General features: G+C 35.9%; 1 protein-coding gene and 1 non-coding gene across 2 annotated transcripts in view; both read right to left on the bottom strand.

Moving 5' to 3' along the window:
• LOC115210475 (arg8-vasotocin receptor-like) overlaps positions 1-27756 on the bottom strand; it is a 217912-nt gene that overhangs the window by 124885 nt on the left and 65271 nt on the right. The window lies entirely within an intron of this gene.
• On the bottom strand, positions 25235-25341 carry LOC115211334. The gene has a single exon (XR_003881603.1). It is a non-coding gene; the product is annotated as a U6 spliceosomal RNA (small nuclear RNA).

The following is a 27756-nucleotide window of genomic DNA, read 5'->3' on the forward strand; positions in this document are numbered from 1 at the left end:
ACTTGTAGCATTTTCATATTAGCAAAATTCTTACAACAGTAAGCTATCAAAGAAGTATGAAGAATCATTATTAGAAATCGACCTTTGGAACCCTGCAAAGTAAAGGATGAAAGATAACTCAACCTTTTCTCTCATATATATATTTTCTTTTATTCTTTTATTCTTTTATTTGTTTCAGTCATTTGACTGCGGCCATGCTGGAGCACCGCCTTTAGTCAAGCAGATCGACCCCAGGACTTATTCTTTGTAAGCCTAGTACTTATTCTATCAGTCTCTCTTGCCGAACCGCTAGGTAACGGGGACGTAATCACACCAGCATCGGTTGCCAAGCGATGTTGCGGAGATAAACACAGAAACACAAACATATACATACATACATACATACATACATACATACATACATACATACATACATACATACATATATATATGTGTATATGTGTGTGTGTGTGTGTGTGTGTATGTATGTATGTAGTATGTATGTATGTATGTATGTATGTATGTATGTGTGTGTGTATATATGTATACGACGGGCCTCTTTCAGTTTCCGCCTACCAAATCTACTCACAAGGCTTTGGTCGGCCCGAGGCTGTTGTAGAAGACACCTGCTCAAGGTGCTACGCAGTGGGACTGAACCCAGAACCATGTGGTTGGTATGTATATGTCTTACAAAAAAGGGAAACTATATTTGTCATTAAATGTGACTGAGGATGTTCATGTATATACATATATAGATGAATATATGATGTAAATTTTTATGAGAAAGACGATAATTACAGATATATTATGACACAGTGACTGAATTCACTAATAATGCTCGCATGAAAATGATGCAAAACAATATATTGAGGTCTTATTATAAAGAGTAAAATATGTATCATTAAATATAAGATATAGAAATTCAAGAATTGGTAGGAGAAAATTACAAACATATAATATTGAATAAATCACGATACCAGCTAGCGATGGTTGGTGGTGGTGTCGCTGTTGCTGGTGGTGTTGCTGGTGGTGTTGCTGGTGGTGCGGGGGCTTTTGCTTTCTGCCTCTGTTACATCACTTGCTGTTGTTGCTACTGCTGCTGCTGCACTGGAGATGCCACTGACACTGGTGCTTTTTGTTCTGCATCCTTCCGCTCTTTGTATTTGGGGCAATCGACCTTCAAGTGGTAACATAGAGGTAACACTTTGGTCGTCTTCCCTCCACAGCGACGTCTGGCAAATTTATAGTGTCGGGTGTGGCATTTATACTTTCTTGTTCAATTTGAACGAGTAGTTGCATGCCTATACCCGACCAGTTTTGATGGTGCAATTTATGCACTTTTTGTATTGTGGCAGTGTCCTCTATGTCAATGAGAACCGTTGCCACTAGCTAGCATATGTTTAGTTCGGGTGGCACTTGCTCTATCTTAAGCTTTGTGACGCGCCGACCAAGGCATGCCGGCACGAACAGAAATTCTTCAGTTTTTAGGCGCACTGTGGAATGCTGCTTTGCCTCCTGCACGGCTGGAAAGCAAACTTCCACAGTACTAAATCGCTTCCTCTTGGTCACATATGTTAATTTTTGTTGTTGTTTTCTTTTTCCAATGTGGTCTTGAAGCAATCTCCAGTTGCTGTTGAGTTACCCATTCTATCTTGTTGTGCTTTTTGTTGAATATCATGTAGGTAATTGTTCTTCTGTTGGTTTCGTTGATTAATTCTAGTGGAGTGTTAAGGAAGACATTGTTTCCTTCCTTCCTTAACATTTTTATGTCCTCAATTGTTACATTGATTTCCTCTGTTGTTTGTTTCGCCGCGGATACGAAACCGTTGCACTTGGTCTTGCTGTTGTCATAGCTGCTTGTGTTGATGGTAGTGGTGGTGGTGGTGGTGGTGGTGGTTTCACTGTTGGTACACATGTTCACACCTCTCTTCCTCCCTCTCCAGTGTAGTAGCAATAGTGGTAGTGAGAGCATGAAAATGCTCGTTCGAAAGGCGATCCGATGAACAACCTTCGCTTTCTTCACTAGCGCTGCACGTGCCGGAACGTTTCTTCACGTTCTCTACTTTGCTTTTTAATGCAAGGACCGGGCGGAGACAGTTGATTTTCGAAATTTCTTATTTGCAGTCCTCCTCTCCATAGAAATTTTTGTAAAATTTTGAAGTGAAAAATAGAAATTGACGGTTTTTAAATGAAAAGTTTTCCCTGACCGATTAGCTCAGCAAGAGCCCAGTCAGTTCGGTTACAGAAATATCGAAAAATTTGAAATGATACAACAAAATTTTCTATGAAAATTGCTCAAAAACTCACAGCTTCCGAAGACACGTCCTTCCGCTTTCGCTTTGAAACCAATAATATTAATAATAATAATCCTGTATACTATAGGCACAAGGTTTGAAATTTGGGGGTGATGGCTAGTCAATTAAATCAACTGATATTTTATTTCAATGATCCTTAAATGTTAAAAGGAAAGTCGACTTTTGCGGAATCCGAACTCAGAACGTAAAGCCGGAAGAAATCCCGCGAAGCACTTCGTCTGGCGTGCTAATGATTCTGATACACAATTGATTGTACATCACTAAAACTGTTGCATACCATTGTTGACTAACTTTGTAAAATAAATCCAACAATTTAACTATATCTGTAACAACAAAATTCTTAGAAGAAACAACTGAAGTCCAGACCTAAATTAGTAGTAAAAACGGAGATATAATGGTGCGTAAGTCACCCATTGTAAACAGCCATGAAACTGCGAGCCAACAAAGAAGTTTTTATATGGTCATTTGACTACCAGAAAATAAACAAACTGCCTTCAAATCACACTCTACTGTATTAAAGTACGATACGCTAAACAATGTGGTCCTGAGTTTCTTAATATGGGGAAATGATACGATGCTTACAGCTGGAATGCTTTTAGTCATAGATCTGCTCGGCCAGAGGTGGCCTAAGTCTATGCAAGAATCATAAAAGCAAGGTTTTACATTACCAATATCCCCGTGAACTTCATGTTCCATCTCCTAATATGATAATGAGTGTAGTGTTTTTACATATTTGTGAATATATATATATATATATATATGTGTGTGTGTGTGTGTGTGGTTAGGGCAACGGACTCGCGGTCGTAGGATCGCGGTTTCGATTCCCAGACCGGGCGTTGTGAGTGTTTATTGAGCGAAAACACCTAAAAGCTCCACGAGGCTCCGGCAGGGGTGGTGATCCCTGCTGTACTCTTTCACTACTCTTTCTCCCACTCTTTCTTCTGTTGGCCTGCCCGCTTAGCCAGCGGGGTGGCGTCATTCGAAGGCTATAACAATGCGAACGCATTGTGACCAGCAATGTGTAACAACATCTGATGGTCTGGTCGGTCACGTGATCACGTGATATATGTATGTATGTATGTATGTATGTATGTGAGTGTGTGTGTGTATGTATGTATGTACATTTGTCCAAAATCACTAATGGGGAGTAGAGTAGGAGAAAGAGTAGTATAAGTGAAGGGAGAGGAGAGAAAATAGTAATTCAGTGAAGGAGAAGTAGTGTGTGTAATAGCCCTGACTGAGATAGAGTGAGAGAACGTAATAATAATGGAGAAAGGATGAATAAGGAAGGGGTGAAAAAATCAGCGTTTCCACTGTGTAAAAACGAGGTATTTGAATGTGTGTATGTGTGTGTGTGTGTGTGTGTGTGTGTGTGTGTGTGTGTGTGTGTGTGTGTGTGTGTGTGTGTGCGTGTGTGTGTGTGTGCAATGGAAATGGGATGGTGAACGTTCAACAGTGATAGAAAAATCCAACAGCATTTTACCTGTGTTTATAAGGGAAGAATGTGAATGTTTGCATCTGTGATTATTATGTACCTTATTTTGTACCTTATATATAAAACATTACAAATAGCCGTCATTTTTGACAGCAAAGGGTCAACTAGTTTACTAATAAATTGCTGGACTTAACTGGATGACAAAAGAAGCAATATTCACGATAGATCCTCGTACCATCACCATAGTTATATCGAAAGGAATATCACTACCCAAGGATATGAAAAACAAATGTCACTTGAGTAGTGTGTATACTTAAACAACATTGTATCAGAATGTCCAACATACTTGGAGGTGACAAAAATAGCATAACAATGCTAGGATTGCTATCATTTTCCGTGGCAGAATTTAACTGTCGACAGTATTATCAGAATTTATAAATATTGTTAGAGCATCTGCCATAACATTTATCCACATGTTTCGCTAACAATGGACTGATTCATCGCCTTGAACATTTTATTAATGCTGAATATGTTTAAATACTATAGTGTGTGTGCGTATATATATGGAATGGAAGCACTCCGTCGGTTACGACGACGAGGGTTCCGGTTGATCCGAATCAACGGAACAGCCTACTCGTGAAATTAACGTGTAAGTGGCTGAGCACTCCACAGACACGTGTACCCTTAACGTAGTTCTCGGGGATATTCAGCGTGACACAGAGAGTGACAAGGCCGGCCCTTTGAAATACAGGTACAACAGAAACAGGAAATAAGAGTGAGAGAAAGTTGTGGTGAAAGAGTACAGCAGGGATCAGCACCATCCCCTGTCGGAGCCTCGTGGAGCTTTAGGTGTTTTCGCTCAATAAACACTCACAACGCCCGGTCTGGGAATCGAAACCGCGATCCTATGACCGCGAGTCCGCTGCCCTAACCACTGGGCCAATGCGCCTCCACACGTATATATATATATATATATATATATATATATATATTATATAATATATATATATAATATATATATATAATATATATATATATATATATAATATATATATAATATATATATATATATATATAATATATATAATATATATATATATATATATATACATATATATATATATACATATACATATGTGTGTGTGTGTGTGTATAAACCTACCTAAACATTTTTAGGTACGTTTTCCAAGATGAACCCAATTATTGTTTAAAGAAAGGATATTAATCAAGTATTTTAAAGGTAGGAAACTACGGAAGTATTTCATAAACCATGGATAATATTAATAACGTTCTATAACAAGAAAGGAAGTGCCTCCCAATCGAAAAAGTAGTTCCAACAAACTATATCCATATTTACATATAATGATATATAATTACACATAACTAGAATGTGAGAGTGAAAGCAGAAATAATTTCTGTAATAATAGGTGATACAGAATTAAAAAAAAAAAACGCAGGCCGATCATTTACCAAACCCTGAGGATTGATATATATATGGTGGCACTCTGTCGGTTTCCAGTTGATCAGCGGAACAGCCTGCTCGTAAAATTAACGTCAAGTGGCTGAGCACTCCACAGACACGTGTTCTCTTAACGTATTTCTCTGGGAATCAAAGCTACGATCCTACGACCGCGCGTCTGCTGCCCTAACCACTGGGCCATTGCGCCTTCACTATATATATATATATAGTATAACAAGGCTGGCCCTTCGGAATACAGATACAACAGAAACAGGAAGAAAGAGTGAGGGAAAGTTATGGTGAAATAGTACAGTAGGGCTCGCCATCCACCCATCCCTGACGGAACGTCGTGGAGGTTTAGGTGTTTTCGTTCAATAAACACTCACAACACCCGGTCTGGGAATCAAAGCCACGATCCTACGACCGCGCGTCTGCTGCCCTAACCACTGAGCCATTGCGCCTTCACTATATATATATATATATATATATATATATATATATATATATATATATATTATATATATATATATATATATATATATATATATATATATATTATACACAAACATAAACACACAACAGAGAAAAATTATGGCACTAGACACTGCATACATATTAAATAGAGTGCATTTAGCGAAAGTACGTAATGATACGGTCACTGACATGATAATGATGATGGTGGTGGTGGACAATAACATCGCAGCATTAAGACGAAAGATGTATTCCAATACTTGTGGAAACTGTATTAGTAGCAACAATAGAAGCAACAACAGATGCAATGAAAACAATAATGACCAATAATAGAGTAATAACAGTGTCAACTAGATTAGCATAAATAATGAAAACAACAGTAATATCTTCTGCATACGCAACCAATGAATGGACACTCCACACGCTCAAGCGAAATTATGGTGAAGATTACATATACAAGAGTGTTATTATGTTGGTTGATGACTCTTTCAGTCAAGACGGTGATTAGCTTACAAAACTAAACCATTCTATACAAATGCTAAAAGCCAGATTTGCAGTATCTTACAATGCGTATTGAAAAGTTCATGGAGGAGGAGTTATAACGTGCAGTTGGATATATATCAAAAGGGAGACAACACAGAACATTGGCAGCTCTCTGCACCAGTAAGCATGAAATTTCAATGTACGTCCCAGTATTTAATAATGATCCTACTGCGTATTGGACGTCAACTGACAAAAACCCGAGTCATCAATATACCGCTACTCAAAGACTAAGCTAGAGTAAGAGCAATGGTAGAACACAAAGAATTCATAGTGCTAAAGTTTATCACCTTCATCACCTACAAACCAAGGAATGTCACTGGAGTTCCAGATATTAATCACTGTGTAAGATGATCTAGGTATCTCTAATTATTTTTGTTTCAAAGAGTGTGAAGAGATGTGAGCAGTCATCGAGAACAGGAAGCGCAGACGTTACATTTATGGTTTTACAATAAAACATTCTACTTCAGATATTTCTAATTCACATAGAAAACACAAGAACTGATTGATGTGGGACTGCTGCAGTCATAATAATTTTAATAGTGGCAGTAGTTGCTGTGGCAACAACAGCAAGAAAACAACATCAGCCACACACACTGTAGTTAAACAGAAAATATATTACGAAGAAAGTTTGCTATCAGTACGGAGAATATGTCGTTGAACATTATCGATGGAAGCGGTTAAGTATCGAGAATCAAAGTTATCGAAAGTTTCTGTTTCATTTTAATTGATCATAGAGACGCATCCATCTCGGTCCGTCAAAGACTTGGTGACCTCTACCACCCGGGCTCACCTAACAAGTTTTGTTCCTTCATGTCTGACCAAGTGACTTAGCTTCGACAATATAATTGGAACACCTCAGTACTTGTAATTGACGATTTCTCTCGTGTTTCTTAACTAATTCACTAATCCGTTTCCTATAGATTTTGCGCACCTCTCATTCTGTTAACCGTGTAGATATTCGATATTCATTAACATATTTGTTAACCTTCAACATTTCTGCGTATTTTCCGAATATAGATAAGAAAATCTTGATGCATTTATCAAGTCATGAATTATGAAAAGAAGAAGAAGAAGAAGAAGAAGAAGAAGAAGAAAAAGAAGAAGAAGAAGAAGAAGAAGAAGAAGAAAAAGAAGAAGAAGAAGAAGAAGAAGAAGAACAACAACAACAACAACAACAACAACAACAACAACAACAACAACAATAATAACAACAACAACAACAACAATAACAACAACAACAGCAGCAGCAACAGCAACAAAAACAACTACTAAACAACTACAGCAATAACGATGGACGATGACAACAACTGTAACAACAATAAGACAATTAAAAACCATATTCAACAACGGATTTATAGAGGAATATGCATACTGAAACTACATAATATACAGAGGTTGCATAAAACAATAACTACCCCAACTATTTCTAGCTGCACAGCCTTAACCAAAAACGAACACATCTACAAGTATGCAAGACTTGGGATTATATACTAGAAGTTGTAGCAGCATTATGAAATGCCAAACGAACAGAGATACTATGAACATACGCCGGAAAAAGTCCCAAGGAAATACACAGTGGTTATGCTCTACGATGCGCCTGTTTACACAGGTAAGGAGATCGGGATAATTAGCTGTATATGGTTGACAAAAACCATATGGAAAGGAAATGTCTCCTAATCAAATTAACACTTCAGCTGATGACGCTGTATCACAAAAAGAAAATGGAGAAATTCTCCAAAGTAAAGATTTAAAATATAAATAACCAAAATATAGGGACTGAAAACAGTTGTAATTCCAAGAATAACAGATTTTGGAGGGTTTGGTTGAAACACGCATAATGACAAATTGATCACGAAAACCACAGAATATAATACAGAAAATAGCAATACTAAACACTGTAAACGTATTACATAGGTTATTAGCAATCCAACAGAAAATACAAAACCAAAACAAAAATTGCCTACACGAAGAGTTGCGAGTGATAATTAAGTAAAAACAGCCATTGAATTTAACAATCTGAAGAAATTTTAATTAATAATCATTTCTAACATAGGTACAAGAAGAAGAGGAAGAAGAAGAAGAAGAAGAAGAAGAAGAAGAAGAAGAAGAAGAAGAAGAAGAAGAAGAAGAAGAAGAAGAAGAAGAAGAAGAAGAAGAAGAAGAAGAAGAAGAAGAAGAAGAAGAAGAAGAAGAAGAAGAAGACGATTCTAAAAGGATTGATGTAACTTTTCACAAAGGAAAACAGACAAGACGAAGACCACGATGCGACCTGATAGAGGAGATACAGAAACACATATACCACAATATGTTGTCATACGCTCAGATAGAAAGGAGAGGAGCCTTGGTGGATTTGCTGTGTACATCCGAGGAGGAGACCTCACGCCCCAGGTGCTGCTGTGTGTGACACTCAAATTGTACACATAAGACAGCTTGATACTGTTATATGTACTACATATCACGCACCAGATTCTCCAAGTCATACAGGCAAATTTGAAGACTGCCTAGCAAAGATAGAAGTTCTCACCAGACTGAACAACACATCAATGTATTCCTTTTGGATGACTTTATCTTACCAAACATGGGATGGCCTAGGGCCAGATTCTCCCAGGAATGACACACCAGCAGCAAGCACAGGCAGAGTCCCTGCTCCACCTTACCAATGCTCTTTCATGGAGCCAATCGTGCTGCAACCAGCCAGGGCAAATAATATACTGGATCATTGCTTCACAAACAATATGGACATTATCCATAATATTAAAGTGACACCGACGCTGATCTCGGATCACAATATAAAAGAGCTGTCTATGTCTGGACCAAAAGCTCTTGCAGACATACAACCTATACGAAGCACCCAAATCTCTCCAAACTAAACTTTCATAAAGCAAACTGGAAGTTGATTGAGAAAGAGATCCTCAAACAGGATTGGCCTAAAAGTGTCTCCGCACCAGACATTGACATGAAACGCAAACATTTCATGTCTATAATACAAGTCATATGTGACAAATCTGTTCCATTGTGCAAGGCCAACATACACAGAAACAGGATCCCTAGAAAAAGGAAGATTCTTATGAGACGACGGACAAAGATTGCGAACCGCCTGAGCAAACATCCCAAAAGTGGCGAGTCTCAGCTGGAGAGAGCCTTATTGGAGATTGAGAAACGTTTGCATCGTCTCATGAAAAGGAGATACCAAATAAAGAAGCGTGAGTTATAGAAAAAAATTATAGAAAATATATTACGGTAAAATCTACCTACACCAACAGATTCACAGTAAAATTTGCTTGAGTTATTGCCTACATTATTGTCAAGTCTTCACATTTTTAGTCTTGACCCAATGCCTATTTTTACATAATGAATTTGCCCACCATATATACTATTCTACTTCGCATAAAACTTTAGCTATATAGGTACTTCTGGCTCTCCTTTTTTTAAGTATTCTAGTGTGTCAATATTTTAGCAAACTGATGGTACCTTTTTTAATTATAATGTTACTTCGTAAATTAAAATCAAATCATTTTTAATATTCAAATTTTATCCTTAGCTGCAATATTTTAAGTAAAATGTTTCTTCTTTTGTACTTTACCAGTTGTCCTGAACTTTTCCAAGTGCAATAACTTGTCCTATAATTTTCCAGGTTTGTAATCTTAAGAATACTATTTCTCTTGCTCGCATTTTTCCATGTAATCCATGTTTTTCCAGGCTATGCTATTATGTTAATTAATAATGTGTCAAATGTGTCAATTAGCGGTGTCGTTGATAATTTTTTTCCTTACCTCAATGACACTGGTGACATATATTAAAGTTCCCTTATAGAACTATATTCATAAACAAGTATAGAACTATATTATCACCTTCAAATTTGAGAAACAAACACTCATAACTTTTTTCTTTTAAATCTTGTTGCATGAGATTGATATCAGGAAATTCTTCGAATTGAGCTCTATCATTTAAGTTTAATTAAAATATAGTTTGTTCTTAAAATAAAAAAGTTAATTATACTTAAATCCAATTTTTTGCCTTATTTTTTTTCATGATATTTCACCTCACAACTTTTTCATACAAATTTTTGTTGCATGGGAACATGAAATTTTTTATGCCTTCTTCTATCATTGAAGCTAAGATTTTGCTTTTAAAATAAAAAAGTTATTTCGATCTAAACTTGATTGATGGCGTTACTTACTCTCCTATGACGTTGAAGTAAACTTTTTCTACTGGATTAAATCTCAATTTTTTATGCCAGTCCTCTTCACAAATGTTAACAGTTTTCGATTTGAACATTGCAAGTCCATATCGGACCCTTGTTATCCGCATTTCATTTTTTCTTACTTCACGTCTGCCATTTCGCCACAAAGGTAGCACCATGCCAGGAGTTAACATCTTTAAAAATAGTCCTATCACCCTTGTGTTGCCTTGACTCTTCGACTGTGGTGTAAATGTATGGGGAGGTTTGACCTTTACCACTTCAGCCTCTTCGTTTCTTACTCAATCATGAATAGCAGATAGATAGACACTCTACATTTTACCTGTGTATTGCTATAGTTGCCGTTGAAATTCTTTTTATTTCGTGAGTCTTTAAATAAACTTGTTTATGTCAGAAATACAAATATATCATTATTTTAAACATTTGTATTTTCATTCATAGACTTTCTCAGATTTTGTATGTCGTTTGCGCAAGAGTTTTTGTTCGTTGGGGGGACATATCTGATTGACATTTTGTATTGACTGTCAGCTAGCTATTTTCTGAATGTCTTTTTTCCATAAAAAGGATAAATGAAATCCCTCGTGTCTTTGCGTACTGTGCAATAAAAAACATAAATAATCATCCAATGTTTGCAAAACTCGGCAATATGTAATCTGTAAACAGGAGCACATATAAAGTACAAAAAAAAAAACAACAATGAGAAACAGCGTTGGCATGTGACAGCGAGCTGCCTGGAAGATAGATCAAATCTGAAACCATCACGAAACAGGAATTAGGAATCCGCAAAACCAATGAAATAAAACATTGTTTTAATGCAAGCCATCTCAAGAAACAGAAAAAACTTTTCGCACATGGAGTATGTGTGTGTGTGTGTGTGTATGTGTGTGTGTGTGTGTGTGAGTGTGTGTGTATCTCAGGTCATCCCATAAGTTATGTCCGATTTTACCTTTTTTAAAATTGAATGGAATTTAATAGTATTTTAGAATGTCTAATGGAATTAAAAATTATTTTTATTCACTAATTAAATATTATTTTACAGAATAATATAATTAAAATGTCTTTAATTAAAACCCTTTCTAACATGGAAGTATCCAAAGAGCAATTATGACACATAATGCTTTATGAGTACAAAAAAGGAAACTTTGCTGCCGAAGCGACTCAAAGCATACACTCAGTTTATGGGAAATAATGCTTGAATGAAAGAACTTGCAGAAGATAGTTTGCAAAATTCAGAAGTGGAGATTTCATCCTTGAAGATGATGATCGAACAGGACGTCCAGTTGAGTTTGATGATAAGCTCCTTGAGGCATTACTTGAAGAAAATCCTGCATTATCGGTTGAAGAATTGGCAATAAGGCTTAGTTCATACAACTGTTCATCGTCATCTTCATCTGAATTTTAGTTTAACATTTGGCTTTATATTATAATTTTTTCTTACAAAAATTTACTATATTTTTAACATAAACATTTAATATTAAAAAGTATGGTTTTATCGTTAAATGTTTTAGTTTTCCAATCTGTGTTTTTAATTCTTTTGAGACTTTATTAAATTAAGCGATAGTAGAAGTTATTACATACATTTTGTTTTATTTCCTATTTTTAAATATATCGTACTTTTCATCTTGCTAAAACTTAAAAATAGTTAATATCTCTTAGTATGTTACTATAATGATTTGCTAATGTTTCAGCATGTCTCTTGATTATTTTATATGAAACCTATGGATCAAATTTGTTTATAATCTATTAACAGAAAAAGATGTTTGTCTTTACGCGAAAATAACATCTAAGCGGTTCTTAATACCAGTGGTTGTTAACCTGAGTCTTGTTGTAACAAAAAGATTACAAAATACAAGCAAATGTTAAAGTTACAGTTCAGAGTTAGTAAGAGTTTTGAGTGATATGAAGCGGGGCCAATAAATACAGAAAATTGTAAGCGGCGCTAAGATAGTAGATTAAGAAGACAAAAGGTATAAGGCGATACTTTTGCATTTTTTCATAAATTTCTCATTATTTGACCATGTTAAAAGAATAACAAATATAATTAGAGAAATTCTTGCTTTTCCTCAAGGGCTCCTCCCTTGGAAGTTACTGAGGCAGGGCACCCCCAAGTTAAGAACCACTGCTGTAGACTCTTCAGCAAAGACATAAGCACTGAATTTGGCTCAGATAAGTGCACAACATTAGTCATGAACAAAAGACAGGTAGTCAACAGCGAAGATATCCAATTACCGGCTAGACATTAAAATCATTGAAAGAAGGAAAGTACCAAATTTTGTACAATTATATAATAATAAAAATATAATAATAATAATAATAATAATAATAATAATAATAATAATAATAATAATGATAATAATAATATAATAATAATAATAATAATAATAATAATAATAATAATAATAATACTAGTATTTTGACTCGATATCATCTCCACCTCTAACACAACACATGTAAACATGCGTTCTACATTACGATCCATCAACACCAGATCATCCCCGACCCCAAACACCATGTACAAAGGAACTACGAAGAAATTAAATGCCACCGATATTATTCAACCCAAGAATAACAATCGAGCGGTACGTACTTTAAACTTACAACAAAAAATGTACGAAAAACTACACGTGCGAAATAATGAGACAACAGAAATGAACGGACGAAAATGACGACCGTCAAAATAATGGGCCGGACGTTGTTCCTCATGTCCCGCAAATAAAACCCATAAGACATAAATGGACACGTGAGGAATACATTTCTATCTTACACGCATACTTCACAGCAGTGCTCTACCCAAAAAATGAAAACACAACAACACATACATATAAAATATAGAAGGAAAACAACATAAATATAGACTTGGATACAGCAATGAACCCTAATAAATTAGCTAACGTACGAAGGTACATTCTCAACGCAAAAAAAATATCAGAAATAGAAATAGAACATCTAAAAGAAAAAATACACCAGGAAAATGTAGATAGAAGCCACACAACAATGCCCAATAATATAAACACTGAAATAGTAAAACACGAAGACAAAAGAAACATTCTCAACAAACACGATGTAAACAACGAAGGGGAGCCTAATGATTATGATAATATAAAAAGTAAAATAATCAAAGAACTGAAAACCACAGAGCTAAAAATGGACCACTGACCATACCTCCCAAGAATCAAAATAGACGAAACAACAACACCAATTATAAACAGCATAAACCTAGCCGTCACGGAACTAATAGCCACTGAAACAAAAAGCGATATCACTGAGCTAAATGACTTAATATACGCAGCAGCAACTGCAGCCACAAAAGAAGCTGGATACTCACTCAAACCCATCCAAGCAGGAGTACCACCACCCAAACAAACCCTGTGGATAAATAACATCCAAAACAAAATACAAAAAATGAGAAAAGATCTGTCGATTCTTAATGAAATCAGCAGACAATCAACGCTACTGAGCAACAAAAAGAAAACAAAAGTACTCCGCAAATATAACATCACAGAAAAAGATTTACCTGAGATAAAAGAAAAGCTGAAGCAAGATATCCTTGCCAAAGCACAAAGGATCCGCCGGTACGAGAAACGCTTTGGACCCCCATAACAACTGAAGAGGTCACCCAGGCACTGCAAAGATTAAGCAACTGGAAGGCACCTGGGCATGACAAGATCCCCAACTTCTGGTTGAAATATCTAACAGGAATGCACAAAAAGCTGGCTGAAAACTTTAACATACTAGCAGAGCCAGAGACAATGCCTGAATGGCTCACGAAGGGGAAAACCATCTTAATTCCCAAATCAAATGAGACAGCAAAACCAGAAAACTACAGACCAATAACCTGTCTCCCTACAATGTTCAATGCATTTACTGCAGTGATATCGCAAAGGTTGAACAAGCACCTGGACGAAAACAACCTGTTCCCAGAAGAACAGAAAGGATGCCGCAAAGGCTCATATGGCTGTAAAGATCAACTAATGATTAATAAAGCCATAACTGAAGACAGCCACAGAAAGAAGAAAGGCCTCAGTATGGCCTGGATCGACTACAAAAAGGCGTTTGATAGCATCCCCCACACATCGATCCTCGAAACACTAGCCATTAACAAAGTAGCACCAACAATCATAAAATTCATAGGGCACTCTATGAATAAATGGCAAACAGTGCTACACCTCCAAACAAAAGAGGGACTCATGAAAACCAAAGACATCCCTATTAGAAGAGGATTATTCCAGCGAGACACGCTCTCTCCACTCCTTTTCTGCTTGGCACTGTCACCCCTATCTGATATGCTAAATAGAACTGGATGCGGATATAAATGTTACGGCAAAACGATCAGCCACCTTTTATATATGGATGACCTAAAACTATACGCTGCAAATGACAAACAGCTGGAAACACTATTAAAGACCGTTCATGGATTTAACAAAGAAATAGATATGAAATTTGGATTAGAAAAATGAGCCAAAGTAACCCTGAAAAGAGGAAAACTAGTTAAGAGTAGCAACATCACACTAGATAAAACCAATGAAATAAAAGAATTAGACCAAAGCCAAACTTACAAATACTTAGGAATCCATGAACTAGATAAGACACAACACACACAAATGAAAGAGAAAATAAGAAAAGAATATTATAGACGAGTTAGATCAATACTAAAAACAGAGCTCAATGCTAAAAACAAGATAATAGGTATTAACACTTTAGCTGTCCCAGTTATAAGTTACAGCTACAATATCCTTAACTGGACACTAAATGAACTGACCAAAATAGATAGGAAAACAAGAAAAATAATGACAGGGTCTAGGATGCATCACCCAAAATCTGACATAGAAAGACTATATATACAACGTATAGAAGGTGGTAGAGGCCTTATACAACTGGAAAACTACTATAAAATAACCACCATAGGATTTCAAAAACATCTACTTCAGAAGGAAGGAAAACTGATACAAATAGCGGCAAAACACGAGCAAAACAAAAACTGTTCTCAGTATTTAAGGAAGCTGACAAATACAACAAGAAATCATACCACCTAATAAATATGAAGAAGAAGAAGAAGAAGAAAAGAAGAAGAAGAAGAGAAGAAGAAGAAGAAGAAAAGAAGAAGAAGAAGAAGAAGAAGAAAAGAAGAAGAAGAAGAAGAAGAAGAAGAAGAAGAAGAAGAAGAAGAAGAAGAAGAAGAAGAAGAAGAAGAAGAGGAAGAAACAACAAACGCTATAAAACAAATGAAATCCAAACTAAAAATAGAACAGCAACGAACCATGATAAAACGATGGCAAGAAAAGCCCCTTCATGTTAAATACTGGACTAAACTAAACGCAAAAGAAATAGACAAAGAAAAATCCCAGCAATGGTTGAGAAGCTCAGGACTCAAAGCAGAAACAGAGGGATTTTTAATTGCAGCACAAGACCAAAGCCTCCCCACCAGAAATTACCAAAAACATGTAATGAAAAGAAATATAACAAGTAACTGCAGAATATGTGGAGATGGACAAGAAACAATAAATCATATTATCTCTAGCTGCCCAGTCCTGGCTAAGAAGGAATATATTCACAGACATGACAGAGTTGGAACCTACATACATTGGAAGCTATGCCAACATTATGGAATAACAACAGAAAAAAGATGGTATAGGCACACACCAGAAAAGGTCACAGAAAACGAGAAAGCAATCATACTCTGGTATATGCCGATACACACAGATAGAGAAATTAAGGCCAACAGACCAGATATAGTTGTCAAAGATCATGAAGAAAAAAAAATGCTTTCTAATTGATGTATCAATACCGGCTGATGACAACGTGTCTCTAAAAGAAATGGAGAAACTCTCAAAATACAAAGACCTGGAAATAGAGGTAACCAGAATGTGGAATCTAAAAACAGAAACAATTCCTATCATAGTAGGTGCATTAGGCATGATAAAAAAATATTCAGACAAATACATAACAAAAACACCAGGACTTACAAACACATATAACATACAGAAAATTGCACTACTAGGCACTGCACAAATCCTACACAGAACACTTTCCATACAATAACCATCAGAGCATCACAACAAATCACAGCACATACCCAAGGCACACAGAGCTGCGCTCGGTAGTGAAGTGAAAGCACGCTATAAAAATAAAACTACTGAATAATAATAATAATAATAATAATAATAATAATAATAATAATAATAATAATAATAATAATAATAATAATGCACTGGCTCTCATAGCTGATTAGAAGTGTTACTTGTTTTGTTTTAGTATGAAAGATGGGTTACAGCAAATATTCTGCACAGTACCAGAGATTTGCTTGTCACTTGTTCAACCTTAACCAGTTGAACGTGTCCTTTAGTGGCTGGCAATATGTGCATCTCTGATCAATTGCAATAGTAGTGGGGGAGCATCATAGCTATGTGTTGAGAGAAATTTGGGGGAGTTTGATTAATTTTTCTCTTGAAACATGGTTGTTTCGTTCAACATCCTTAAGCATCCCTTATTCGGGGTCCTTCTGAGCGGGATGGGCTATTCGACCTGAAGAAAATAAATTCTAACTCGGCCCCACCTGCAAGGTCATGCGCTGTTTAACTTGATATGAAATTGCCATGTCGCGCACATATAGTTGTGATTTATGTGCCTGGTGTACCCTACACAGACGGGTAGTCATGATGGGTATATTGGGCCTCGTATAATTTTATCTGTGTCACTTTGATGGCATGCACTGCTCTCTCACTCAATAATAATATTGATCATTTCGAGTATAGGCACAAAGCCTGAAACTTTACATCGATCCCAATGCTTCACTGGTACTTATTTTACAACCCCAAAAGGATGAAATGCAAACTACTACTACTACTACTACTACTAATCATAATAATAATAATAATGATGATGATGATGATGATGATGATGATGATGATGATGATGATGATGATGATGATGATGATCAAAGACGTTGTATGAGCAAATTCCTGAAGGAGTTACCGAAAATGAGAATTGTAAAATCCTGTGGGATACATTAAATCAAGTGCGATGATACCAATAGTAATTGGCGCACTTGGCAGTATCAGCACTGAACTACCAGCATGGCTAAAAAAGATTAGTGCAAATGTGAAGGTAGAACACCTACAAAAATCAGCATTGCTTGGAACTGCAAGAATTCTTCGCAGGGTTCTTGAAGAATGACCAGTAAACAAGCGTCACCTTAGTCTCCTGACTGTGGACAACTGACACTTACCATCATACGCAGCAAAACAATCTGTGAGTTTTCATAGACGCAGAAGCAGAAGAAGAAGAAGAAGAAGAAGAAGAAGAAGAAGAAGAAGAAGAAGAAGAAGAAGAAGAAGAAGAAGAAGAAGAAGAAGAAGAAGAAGAAGAAGAAGAAGGAGAAGAAGAAGAAGAAGAAGAAATTCAAAACAGTGCTCATGGGAACTGATCAAATCCTGCGTAAAATATTGTCTATGTAATCCCAAAAACATTTTTATCTGTAGATAGAATACTTTTAAATGTACATATCAACAAACACCTTTATCTGTCATCATAATATCGCACTAACATCTTATAATCAAATTACTTTTATAACAGACTTCTAATTTACTTATGTTTTGGTAGATATTCTCTAGAATAATACTCTGTGAAACGCTAAGAATATGGCGCCATAGACATAACACCAACTTCAACTAACTTGTTGTCTCTTGAGGTCTCTGGGTGAGACAAGTTGACTCCAAGTCAACTTGTACAGCTACAATGCCAAAGCCAAACAAATAATAGTAATTATTATTATTATTATTATTATTATTATTATTATTATTATTATTATTATTATTATTATTATTATTATTTACTTTTAATCTGCTTGTTTGTTACAATCAGTCCTCGACACACACACAGCATCCTAGGACGAGTGAAGGATAAGAGATATTACAATATGACTGAAAGCTTAGGGAAGGCGAGTGATATTTATATTCGTTCGGTGTCGGCACAGGACATCCCGCGACGTATTTTTCCTTCGTAGTAGCATGTTGTATACCGTCTCCTTCGTTTATCCCCAGGTATTTACAGCTTCCTTGTGGGTCAAGCTCTTTGATGGTAGCATTGGTATCTGATTTCCTCTTACAAAAATTGCTTTAGCACACTTATCAAGGCCAAAGTCCATCCCAATGTCATTGCTAAACTCGTTAACAATTATTAACAGCTCTACTAGCTCTTCGTCATTTCTAGCAAACAGCTTCAGATCGTCCATATAAAACAGATGATTTACTTTCATATTATACATATTTGAACCCATACCTGGTGTTACTCAGTTTGTTTGAGAGTGAGATTAGTGCCATGCAAAAGAGTAATGGGGAGAGGGAATCACTTTGAAAGATGCCACGTTTCATATTGATGGTGTTAGATTGGCTCATCCCATTACAATGGACATGTATTAGACTTGGGCATGCTACAGGAGAGTTCTTATATATCTCAAGAGCCTTGAGTAGCCAATTATGCTGGAAACTATCAAACGCTTGTCTATCCATGAAAAACTCAGGTTCTTTTTTGCTCTGGCAATCATTTTATCTATGAGTAATTGATCTTTGCATCTATAAGTATTCTTTTTACAACCTTTTTGAACTTGAGAAAGGATAGAATGCTGTTCAAGGAAAGTGTGTATCCTTTTAGTTAGAATGGATTTGAGGATCTTGAGACACGTTATTGGAGGGTAGTTCTTTGGATTCTTTGTGTCTTCTGCTTTTTTGTAGAAGGTATGTTGTTCCTTCGGTCAACCACACGGGTATTTGCTCTGGGTTATGGGTGACATCAGTCAGGAATGGAGCAAACTTTTGGTGTGCTTCTGTGAAACAGTTCAGCCGGAAGTTAGGAATCCGGTCCAGCCCTGGGGTTCTCCATTTGTGAGACTTTCTAAGAACACATCTTAGATCCTCTGCTCCTATTGCCTCCCATTTCTACTCAACTTCATCCAGTCTCGCTTTCTCACGTTCTACCTTGCGAGCTTCAGCTTTACATTACTTTTGTTGCTCTATATCTTCCTCCAAAACTCTTCCATTTCTCAGACTTAGGTGGCTCCTAAGGGAGCAGACGTAGAGGGGAGATCATCATAGCCATGTGTTGAAAAGAATTCTATGAGTTTGAATAATTCACCTCTGGAAACATGGGTGTGTCGTTCATCATCTTTAAACAACCCATATTCAGGGACCTTTTGAGTGGGATGGACTACTCAACCTGAAGAAATTCTTAACTGGGCCTCACCTGCAAGGTCATGTGCTGCTTATCTTGATCCAAGATCACAATATCGTGCGCATATGGTTGTGATGCATATATATGGTGCACATATGTTGCACCCTTATTAGATGGGTATTCATAATGGGTATATTGGGCTTCGTCTATTTGCACCCCAGTGTCACTTTGATGGCATGCACTGCTCTCTCATTCAATAATAATACTAATATAAATATAAAGATCTTGAAGCAGAAATTGGTAAAATGTGGAACCTGAAAACTAGAACACTACCTGTTGTCATAGGTACTCTAGGAATGATAGCAAAAGTGGCTGATTGTTCCATATCTCAAATACCAGAAAATCCAAAAATGGAAGAAATTCAAAAACTAGTGCTCATGGGAACTACTCATATTATAAAAGAAATATTGTTTGTGTAGTTCCCAAACCATTTTAATATGTGAACATTATCAAAAGTACTCTCTTAAATGTACATGTCATCTTAAGATCACACTATCATCTTATCATCAAATTACTTTTAAAAGAAACTTTTAATTTTCTTGGTTTGACAGACCACTCTAGAACAAAATTCTGTGCCAAACCCTAGTCATAACAATATGGTACCCTAGTCATAACACCGACTTGAACTTGTTGTCTCTTGAGGTCTCTGAGTGAGACTTGGAGTCAACTTGTACAAATACAACAGACAAACATATAATTAAAATAATAATAATAATAATAATAATAATAATAATAATAATAATAATAATAATAATAATAATAATAATAATAATAATAATAATAATAATGATGATGATGATGATGATGATAATAATAATAAGGAAGGGAGCACCAGGCTACATAACAACATGGGCGTACACTAAGAAGCTCTCTCCACAAGACAAACTTAATTCAATAATATCAGTGCAATGGAAAGAAAACTTCGCAATAAAACTATTTTAAAAGTTCTATGAAAGCAAAGGAACTAAAAAGTTGGAGAGTTATATAAAGTGTAGTTTCTTTCTTAAATGCGCGATATCTCAATGTGACATACGCAAGTCGAAACCACCACAGGAACCCTGAAAAAACACATCAATTACACCATAAGTACGTAAATTGAATAACTACCTATACATGCAACTGTTCATGCATACATGTGCACATTTTAATATTTATAAGCAACATAAATGATGCCTATACGACACACACGTACACTTATACACACAAAATAAACATTTGCCACGAGCGGCGCAAAACCAAGCAAAAACAAGCTACTTTCCACAAACGAATATAAAAATGAGCAAATTAGTCATTCAGTTTTAAACATCACTAATCAGTTATGCCCGGAAACATAGCTACCCACAAAATAAAATAGAGGCGATTTCTGATCTATCAGCCTACGTTATGACAAACATTCGAAGAACAAGAAAGCGGTGTCATGTTAAAAAGTCAACCCTGAACACCAAAATCGATATGACAGAATTTGAGGTGAATAATAAAGAGATCATAGAAGCAAAAGAAGATATTATGATACAACTCAGCAAGACTGAGTTTACTGGCATGATTAAGCTAGAAAGAATCAAGCAAAAATATGAAATCAAAGACTTTATAAAGCGCCCTGCAACAAAGGAACTATTGAAACAGCGAATACAGCTGAAGGCCCAACGGCACAGAAGGTAAGATTAAAAAAATCAAATTTTGTCGACAAAACAAGGTATTCAAGAAGGATGCAAAGAAATTCTATAGGGAAATTGGCAAAAGTAAAATAGGAGTAAAGGAGCCACCTAAGACTGAGGAATTGAAAGAGTTCTGGAGGAAGATATGGAGCAACAAAAAATAACATAATGCTGAAGCTGACTGGATAGATCGTGAGAAAGTGAAACTGGATGAAGTTGAAGAGCAGAAATGGGAGGCAATAGGAATAGAAGATCTAAGACGGGTTCTTAGAATGTCTCACAAATGAGACTGGACCGGATTCCTAATTTCTGGCTGGATTGTTTGATAGAATTACACCAAAATTCCGCTGCATCTCTAACTCATGTCATCCAGAACCCAGAGCAAATACCTGCCTGTCTGATTGAAGGAACAACATACCTTCTACCAAAAACTGAAGACACAAAATATCCAGACTACCCACCAATAACATGTCTCAATACCACCTACAAGATCCTCACATCAATACTAACTGAAAGAATATACGCTTTCCTTGAACAGAAGTCTATTGTTCAACAAGCTGAAAGAGGTAAAGGAAATTCTTATGGTTGCAAAGATCAATTACTCATAAATAAAATGTGATTGTAGAGAATTTCCGGAGGAAAAAGAAGAACCTGAGTATGGCATGGATAGACTACAGGAAAGCGTTTGCTAATGTCTCACATAATTGGCTATTCAAGGCCCTTGAGATATATAAGATCTTTCCTGTAGACTCCACATTCTTACAAGGTATCATGGTCAAGTGGAACACACGTCTCCTTCTAAACCATAGTAAGGGGATGAGCCAATCCAGCAACATCAACATCAAACGTGGCACCTTTCAAGATGTCCCCCTCTTTCCATTACTCTTTTACATGGCACTAATCCCACTCTCAAACGAACTGACTATCACCAGGTATGGGCACAATGTTTATAATACTACAATAAACCATCTGTTTTATATGGACGATTCGGAGTTGTTTGCCAGAAATAACGAAGAGCTAGTAGGGCTGCTAATAACTGTTAAAGAGTTTAGCAATGACATCGGGATGAGTTTTGGCCTCGATAAGTGTTCTAAAGCAACTTTTGTAAGAGACAAGCTCAGACAAATAGCTTTCATTAAATTAGATACCAATGCTACTATCAAGGAACTTGGTTCACAAGAAAGTTATAAATACTTAGGGATAAAGGAATGAGACGGTATACAACACAATACCATGAAAGAAAAAATATGAAAAGAGTACTACAGAATAAGACACATACTAAAAACTGAACTCAACTCCAAAAATCACGTCAGAACCATTAACACAACGGCACTTCCAGTAATTCAATATAGTTTTAACCTACAGCGCTCTAACTCCTGGACGGGAAGACAAGAAAACTACTAACATTTAAGAACATGCATCAGCCAAAGCAGACGTTGATCGTTTGTACCTACCTGGAAGTAAGGGTGGGAGAGGAATGATGCAAGTAGAATTGAGCTATAAGACATCCACAAAAGCAATGAACAGGTACTTATCTAGTACAGAGGATTGGATGCTGAGGCTTGTGTGCAAACATGAAAGCAGCAAAAAATCACGTTCTATTGTCAAGGAAGCTTGCAAAATCGCAAAGGAACTTAGCATTCACCCTGAATTAGAAGAACCTGAAACCACTGCTACCAAACGAGCAAAGTGGATCAAGCAGATTGCAAAACATAACAGGCAGAAACAAATTGACGAGGGTGGAGCCAGAAGCCTCTGATTGGACAGTATATACTTCGAAGCCGAAATACTGATGTAGACCAAGTAGCAACTCATCAGTTGTTGAGAAGTTCAAGAGTGAAAGCAGAGACTGAGGGTTTCATAATTGCGACACAAGATCAAAGTTTGCTTATCAAAAACTACCAGGCTAACGTTCTTCAAAACGGTTCTGACTCTAAATGCAGATTCTGCGACACATTTGGTGAAACAATAGACCATCTCGTCTCTGGATGCCTTATGATGACACCAAACGAATACAAAAATCGCCATGATAGGGTAGGACAGTATTTACATTGTAAGATATGTAAACAGTACAAAATCAACATTCCTGCTTACTAGTAATGAACATCATCTTGAGCCATTTGTTGAAGATAAAAATGTCACTATCCTCTGGGATTTTCCAGTCAACACCGACAGAACGATCCAGGGTAATCGACCAGACATAGTCAGTAAAGACGGTGAAAAAAATGCTTGTAGACAAATGGATGTAAGTGTTCCCACTGATAAAAAAATATATATATAAAAGAATTTGATAAATTAATAAAATATAAGGACTAGGAAATTAAAATACAAAAGATGTGGCATCTAAAAGTGAAAACTGTTCCTGTTATTATGGGTTCCCTATGTATGATAAAAAAAGGTTGTCAGAAACATCTAGATAACATCCTAAGGATGTCTCAGGAAAATCCAAAAGATTGTGCTGACAAGTACTGCCCGCATCCTTAGAAAAGCCTTATCAATTTAAACGTCCGTATTGTGTTACATGAAGATATTTTGCTACTGCTCCTGCCACTCGCCCTCCCCAAGCGTTCAATCATATTCTAACATCTCTTATCATTCACTCGCCCTAGGACGCTGGGTGTGTCTCGGTGAGTGATTGTAACAAACATGCAAATTAAAATTAAATGATAATAATAATAATAATAATAATAATAATAATAATAATAATAATAATAATAATAATAATAATAATAATAATAATAATAATAATAACAATAATAATAATAATATAATAATAATAATAATAATAATAATAATAATAATAATAATAAGCATGAAATTTGGCCTAGAAAAATGTGCCACAGCAACATTGAAAAGAGGAAAACTAATTAACAGAAGCAACATCACAGTAGATAAGCAAACGGAATGCGAGAATTAGATCAAAGCCAGACATACAAATACTTAGGAAGCAATCAACTAGATACGATACAACACACACAAATGAAAGAGAAAATAAAAAAGAATACTATAGACGAGTTATATTAATACTGAAAACAGAGCTCAAATGCTCTGTGAGAAAATATGGAAAATTGTTTACGTATCTTAGCATAACTTGCTTTTAATGAAAATAGCTATGTCTATTCTCATAGTAATTAACAATGTTCTTACCGAAATGGTTATATATACGTTGCATATATAACCTTTCTATGTCAGATTTTGGGTAGTGCATCCTAAATACTGTCATTATAATTCTTGTTTTCCTGTCTATCTTGATTAGTTCATTTAGTGTCCAGTTAAAGATATTGTAGCTGTAATTTTGTAGCCGTCCCAGTTAACATATGTTAACTGGGACGGCTAGAGTGTTGATACCTATTATCTTATTTTTCACATTTAGCTCTGTGTACAAGCACTACAAAATTACAGCTACAATATCTTTAACTGGACATTAAATGAACTAATAAAAATAGACAGAAAAACAAGAAATATAATGACAGGATTTAGGATGCACCACCCAAAATCTGACATAGAAAGGTTATATATACAACGTATATACGACGTATATATAACCATTTCGGTAAGAACATTGTTAATCACTATGAGAATAGACATGGCTATTTTCATTAAAGACAAGTTATGCTAAGATATGTTAACATTTTTCCATATTTTCTCACAGAGCATTTAGTAACCTCGAAGATTTCAGTTAACCTTAACTTACTTGTTAGCCTTAAACCTCCTTATTACACCTAATTACTTCTATGCGTCTTTCAATTAACGAACCAGAAATTTTGAGAGCAATTGGAAGTCGATTATGTCGATCCCAATACTCAGTTGGTATTTATTTTATCGACCCCGAAAGGACAAAAGGCGAAGTCGACCTCAGCGGTGTTTGAACCCATAGCGTAAAAACGGAAGAAATGCCACCAAGCATTTTAGTTCCCGCGTGCTGGTGATTCTACCAGCTCACCACCTTAGAAAAATATGGGACGCTTCGCAAATTTGCGGTGTCATCCTCGTGCAGGGGCCATGCTATTCTTCTCTGTATCTTTCCAATTTTAGTATATGCATTGCCGAAGCAATACAAAATAAGCCGATACAATTTGAAAATATAAACGATATACCAAGAACTACAATGTTACACACAGTCTAAAAATAGCCCTTTAACGATCAGACCAAAACCTTGAGATAATAGAAACAAGACGAAGTTCCTATAGAATCATTCCCAATCCAAGTGTCTGGGACAGCACATCAACAAGGCAAAGAGTAGGATGAAGAAACACTAACATACATGTAAAAACATCGAGAAGCAGAAAGCGGTCAAAGAAATTCCTCAAACCAACGATCTTTATCGCTTAAAATCAAGAAACAAGAGACAGGCCAAGAAAACTATCAAACTTGGCTTTACACAAAGTCAATGTCATAATGAAGAGATATCAACGGAAATCAATCAATTTAACAGAAATCAGATAATTGATATATGCTAACAATGAGTGAAATATCCAGGAAAAAGTCACAAAGAAAAAGAAAACAACCAAAATGAAAGGCTAAGATAGAGAAATAGATGAAAAGACTGCGTGAAGACTCATCTTTCTTGAGTGAAATAGAAGAATGGAAAAATATCAAAAATACAGAGAGAGAACAACTAGAGAGATGACTCAACATCAGATAGTCGACTGATAGATTATCAGTAATAGAAATACTCATATAAAAGATCCAAGCAACAACACACAGATTGATGAGATATGAGAAAAGAAGTGACTTCTTTAGATAGAATAAAACCTTCAGAGAATATACAAATATATGGCGGAAAAAAGAAAATAGAAATCAACGAACAAAATTGTAGTTGAAATTTCTGGAGCAAAATTGTGTAAAGTGACAAGAACTACAAAATGGAAATATCTTGAATACAAAAACAGAGGGGGTCAAAAGAGAGCATAGCTAACTATGGATGCTCATATGACTGAAACCACAAGTGCCATAAAAAACACTAGTATCCAGAAGTTACCTGAACTTGATGGGTCGGCGGATTTCTGGACAAAATATCTTTTCAGCACCAACTAAGACGGAACCAATGCGTCCAACCATGCCGTAAAAGATTCAGATGATAATCCAAGCAGGCTAGCCCAAGATTTATCTTACCAGATCTTATCACCGAGATGATATACACCCTTTTAATCATCAATAACTTCCTACCAGTAGTTGAGAAATATAGAAGTGGAAGTTATAGGTGCAAAAACCAGTTGCATAAATAAATAAATAAATGCATCTTCATAACCAGTTGCATAAATAAATAAACCAGTTGCATAGATAAATAAATGCATCTTCATAACCAAATCAAGAAAGAAACTTACCAGCAGCCTGAGTTGACTACAAAAGAAATGCCTAAAATAGTGAAGGTCGTTGAAATTTGTAAAATTTGACCTATAACCACCATTTTCAAAAAAGAGAGGGTGAACATTTGGTAAACAACACAAGCTAGGATCATCAACTTTAAAATCCACCGGCATCAGCAGAATTTTTTTTAGGGATGCGTGAACACCACTCAGCACTTCACTCAATAACATTTCCGGCAAGTATGAAACGGAAAACAGCAAATTGAAACAGCAATTTGTTTCATATGGACGACCTGGAATGATAACAAGTTGGCCTATTAACAATTATGAAGAGCTTCCGTGATGATTTTAAAGTGAAGTTCAGATAAGATATGCTAAATTTACATTCAAGCAAGTTACTGTAATGCCACCGAAATCAAGGAACTTAGTTAAGAAAGCACACATGAATACCTAAAAGTTAATGAAGATGATATGCAATACTCTGCTGCGAAAGAGAGAATACGAAAAGAGTATTAGAGGGGAATAAGAATAATACTAAAGACTGAACTAAATGCATCGATACACTTGTTATGGTTGATACCAAAACAAGGAAAATGCTGACCAAGCCAAAATGTACCATACAAAGGCAGATGTTGACAGATCTTACTTATGAAAAGCAGAGATAAGTAGAGGTTTTGTGTAACTCAAACTAAACTACAAAACCACCACCTACCTCTCAACATCAGAAGACCCGTCTCACCACCACTTTTGGAAATTGTCAAGCATGATGAAAACAGTAACAAGATCTATTCAGTCATGAAAGAGACAAAAATATTCTCCCAAGAACCGAATGTTTTTAAATTAGCACAAACTAAAAAATAAAATGAACATATTTATCGCTACAAAATAGTACTATAACTGTACTGGAAAAGCTACGGGAAACACAACATCAAAATCTCTGAAAACTTTTATCATCATAAACGTAAACAGTTGCCTAGAATGATAAAGTTATCATCCTATGGGACACAGCGGTGCAGAAAGATTGGAAAATCAACGAAAACAAATGAACAAATGAATATAACTTCACAATGAATAATTTCAAACATAAAACCCACATGGTGATTGATATAACGATACCAGAAAAGTGTAACATCGCGGTTAAGTTCATAGAAAGACTGACTATAT

Source organism: Octopus sinensis, linkage group LG4, assembly GCF_006345805.1.
Source record: "Octopus sinensis linkage group LG4, ASM634580v1, whole genome shotgun sequence".
NCBI lineage: Eukaryota > Metazoa > Mollusca > Cephalopoda > Octopoda > Octopodidae > Octopus > Octopus sinensis.